We start from the raw sequence: 4,861 nt of genomic DNA, 5'->3' as shown, positions 1-4,861 counted from the left end.
TGTTATAAAAGACATTCTTGAGCTGAACTACCATCACCAAGGAAAATTAGTATTGTTCAAATGTGATTGGATTGATAACCGAGTACGAGACAAATGGGTCAAAATAGACAATTTTGGGGTGACAATGGTCAACTTCAAGCATTTATTCAATACTGGTGACAACGAATTAGATGAGCCATTTATTTTTGCATCTCAAGCAACTCAAGTTTACTATGTGCAAGATCCTATTGATGCTGATTGGTTTACTGTTTTAAAGTCAAAACAACGTGACATGTATGACATGGATGAAAGGCTAGGCAATAGTACAGAAATAAGTTCTTTCTTGCCAGATTTGGATGCAAACACACAAGTTAATGTTTCTATTGGTGGTAGTAGTTGTGTTAGGACTGATATAGATGGAATAATGACTGACGAAAACCAACCTAGCAAGTAAGATATGTTTTTTTTTTGTATGCAAAAATGTTTCATTTTTACATTGTAATGTGTGATTGTAATCTCTTTATGTCTTGATTCAGGAGTAAAGTTCGTAAGAGGAAGAGGAATGGGTAAAGAAACAGAGGTCAATGAATATGAACTACAGAGGGCTGCCAACATAAGAGAAAATATGAAGAGGATGAGATCTCTTAATCTCCCTGTACCTAGTACTATGGTTAATGAAGCAAATGGATCACATCGAGCCAACAAGAAACACAAGGTTAATGTATTCCCCTATTTAATAAGTTCATGTTTTGAACCTGTATGTTGAATGTTTTCAACTTCTTTGAGTGCAGACAAGGAAATTAGCATATTCAACTAATGGTCCTACTTTGCGATCAAGGAATCAAAGGGATATTGTTGACGATAACCATGAGGATAGTACTTCTGAAAATAGTTATGGAGAATCTGAATATCCCATCAATGATGAAGGTAACAATCAAACAAACTTTAAATTCACTGTATAACTTTTGAAAATAGTTATCAAGAAATGTTTTCATCTTTTTTGTCTCATGCAATAAGCAGAGCAACCTACTGGGCATCATAATATAAGGAAAGGAAGGGGCCCAACTTTGAAGAAGAACATATATTCAAATAGTGGTGGGCCTAAAATCTCCATTACCCTTAATGAATATGGCCAACCTGTTGGTAGGAACATCAAAAAGTTTGGTAATTTCATAGGAACTTTGGTGAGGAAAAATATCCCGGTTTCTTCTGAGGATTGGAGACTAGTTGATTCTAAAAAGAAGTTCGAGTTATGGACAAAAGTGAAGGTAATCTGATTTATTGAGTTAATTTGACTTAGCCTATTATGAGTAGATTTGGTAATCAACTACAATTTTATTGAAACAGGAATACTATGAGTTGGATGAATCTGGTATAGATTATGTTATAACATCTGCAACAAAAAAGTGGAGAGAGTTTAAGGCTGACCTAAAGATGAAATACTTTGATGAAACATTGAGTTTTGAAGAGCTTATTGCTACAAGGGATGAAAGGGTGAAAGAATCTGATTGGGAGTGGTTGATAACTTATTGGATGTCCCCAGAAGCTGAAGTACGTGCTAGTTTGTTTTTAATTGCTTTTTTGAGATATAAACCTTCATTACATTGTTGTACGAATGAATTTGTCTTATTGTTTTGACTGATTATTATTTATGTTGTAGGTTCGTACAAACAGAGGTAAAGATAACCGTTCAAAGTTGACTATGTCACATGCAGCTGGCAGCAAAAGTTATGCTCGTGTGGGGCATGAACTGGTAAAAAACTTATAATCACTAGTTTGTATAATCATTAGTTTTATTTATGAAAAATCTAGTCAATTACTTGACCAATTCATTTTTTCTTGTAGGCCGAACAACAAGGACGTCCTGCGAGAAGAGATGAAATATATGTTAGAACACACACGCGTAAGAACAAAGAAGGGGATATTGTACCTCTACCTGGAGCAGAAATATTCATTGTGAGTACTTTTATTTATGATTTCTGTAATAATTAAAATATAGGTGAACAAAAGATAATATATATGTGGTTCTCTTAAGAATAAATTTGAAGAAGTTGTTGCTGCGAAGCCAGAATTGAAGGATAGAAGTATTCAAGATGGTGATTTATATGCACATGTTTTTAGAGAGAAAGAACCAAGAGGTCGTATTCGTGGTTTAGGCTTAGGACCAACTCCACAAGATGTAGGCACCCCTGGAACTCAAATGAAAATATCAACAAAGCTTCAAATGGTGTTGCAAGCTCGCAATCATTCTAAGTAAGAGGTTAGAGCCTTAAGACAGGATATGAATCAGATGAAAGATAAAATGGATCAAATTTATCAAATGCTGGTAGCATCTCAAGGGGTGCAACATATAGAAAGCCCATCACAACATGGGTATAATTCTCGACAGGTGATATAATATTGTATATATTTAGCCTTTGTAGCATATATCGAGCAGTTCGACGTCTATCATGTTAATTAGGCTTGTTTCCTTTATCTCACTAACACTTTTTATTTTTATTTTTCTTTAGAACTTAAGGGTGCATCGTTCAAATGAGGTGGCACATGATTACAATGGTAATGACCATTCACAAAATATGGTTCAAGATGACTTGCAACTTACTAGGCGAGTTGCAAGCACTGTGGGTCGTCCAAGGAATCGTGAAGATGTTAATACTATTGAAGAGCAAAGTCGCAGGCGAGACATTGCAACAATGGTACCTCAAAGAAATCATGGATCATCTCAAAATGCAGATGATAATCCTGTAATTTTCTCATCTATCACTTCATATTTATGTTTCATTATTTAAACTTTGTAATCTTACTTCACATATTTTATTATGTTGGTAAAGAAGTGATATTATATTCTATGATGAGATCTGAAGTTCCTGTTGCAATAGCAAATATTATCTCAACCGACCCAACCACTAAGGTGGGAGATGTTCCTCTTGGAAGGGAGTTCACACAAGTTTTTGTGACTCGTGTGCTAAAAAGGGAAAGTACTCTGCCACGACCATAATTAGGTGTAGAGAGTATGGGGGATGCTCTTTTTATGCCCGTTGCATGGCCAACAAACAAGGTAATACTACAACGTTGTATTTTATTTATGTAATTAATGGAACAAGCTTCTAATGTTCTGTATTTTTAGATGAGTCGTAACAAACAATCAACGTTGATCCAAGGTTCTACAGCAGCAGGTAAATATTTTCTTCATATATAGTTGTGTATAAGTGTAGAGTTGGATTAAAAATAGACCTCTCTCTGCCTATCCATATATCTGTAAGACATTGGGCAAATGTGCAATTTGAGTAATGGGCTCACAGCAGGTGTTGGGGACTTGTTCTCAAATGCTTCGGCTTGAAGGAAAGTAAGAGTACAAGCGTGATGCCAATGTCAAGTCAGCGTGAACAGTACAGGAGTACTGTTCATTTATTTATAGGCACGGGACGCAGCCCATGTAAAATTACATTAATGCCCTTTGCTTTTATCAATAACTCTATAGTAATTCTTCGAGGTCTAACTAGGCTTTTCATCTTTAAGTCGGTTCCCCTTTTCTGCTATCATGCCGAAGCCTTTCTGCACGTAGCTTCGTGATCGCTTCATCCTTCGTCACGATCGTCTTCCATTTCAGTCAAGCTTCGTCTTGACCATGCTTTTGTATACCCGCAACCTGATTCCGAAGATACCTGCTCGCATACTTGGAAAACTTTGTCAAATTATGTTTTTGAGGACCTTCGGAAGCCGAAGGCCCCCCAACAGTAGCCCCTCGCAATATTGATTTGCTGTAATGATAAATTCATATTGCGATATGGACGAAGGCCTTAAGCTGAAGGTCCGAAAAAACACCTTCTCTTTGCTAGAATAGCAACAGTCTTTGACAAGCGGGACCCTCCAGTTTTCAACGCTCTGGGTGTATAAATAAGAGCTCATCCCGAGTTTATTTGGCACGCTCTCTTGCCAACTGCTTTTACTCACCCAGCTATTAGCCTGCGCGCAGCAACACTTGCTTGGCCTTTTGGATTTTTAAGCTTCGGTTTCGAGAGCACTTTCTCAGCGTTTTCAAGGATGTCTGAGGATAAAAAAGCTGTTAGTGATTCGAAGCTAAGTCTTTCTGAAGAGATGCATCTGGGCTTTCTTCAATCAATGTCGAAGACTAATACAGAGAAGATTACTAAAGAAATTTTGGAGGGTTTATCTGAAGATACTGGTGACAGTGACAGTTATGATGTAGAAAGTGGGGGCGAAGACTCCGAAGATCGACCGTGGCGACCGAGTCACGCAGTCTTCGGCAAATCGAGCATTAAGCAGAGTCATCTTGATACCATGAAAGGAAGGTATTTTCGAGACATGTCTATTGTGAGGGCGGATATTGGGGAGAAAACTTTGCCTGCTCCCGAAGAAAATGAAGTCGTGGTATTCCGAAGCTTCTTGAAAGCTGGACTACGATTTCCCTTAAGCAGTTTTGTTGTGGAAGTACTGAAGATATTTGAAGTCTACCTTCACCAACTCACTCCCGAATCAATCATAAGGATGGGCATCTTCGTCTGGGCCGTGAGGAGCCAAGGTTTGGAACCAAATGCTAAAAGTTTTTGCAATATACATGAGTTGTTGTACGAGACGAAACCTTGGGGCAAAGAGCAGTATCACAACAATTTTGGCTGCTACAGCTTCGGCGCCCGATCTAGGTCAAGTTGCCCCGTGCCAACCTTTCGGAAAAGATGGCCCGGCAACTGGATGACAGAATGGTTTTATGTGAAGAATGATTTAAAAATCCGGGAAGATATTAAAGATATCATTATGCGCCCTATTTGGCAACGCTTCGGCCTTCGGAGACCGAAGGTGGTGATGGATGAAACAGCCGAAGAATGCCAAAGAGCCTTCGGCGCAGTATGCTCTTTTATTG

At 38.2% G+C, this 4,861-nt stretch overlaps 1 long non-coding RNA gene across 1 annotated transcript; it reads left to right on the top strand.

Annotated features, from left to right (window-relative positions):
• The first annotated feature begins 515 nt into the window (after nucleotides 1-515).
• LOC109941968 (uncharacterized) lies at nucleotides 516-1,522 on the top strand. The gene is made up of 3 exons (XR_002264430.2): nucleotides 516-906; nucleotides 1,000-1,247; nucleotides 1,327-1,522. It is a non-coding gene; the product is annotated as an uncharacterized lncRNA (long non-coding RNA).
• The last annotated feature ends 3,339 nt before the right edge of the window (nucleotides 1,523-4,861 follow it).

The sequence above is a fragment of the Zea mays genome, chromosome 8, assembly GCF_902167145.1.
Source record: "Zea mays cultivar B73 chromosome 8, Zm-B73-REFERENCE-NAM-5.0, whole genome shotgun sequence".
NCBI lineage: Eukaryota > Viridiplantae > Streptophyta > Magnoliopsida > Poales > Poaceae > Zea > Zea mays.
This window is presented reverse-complemented; position numbering and strand designations above follow the sequence as displayed.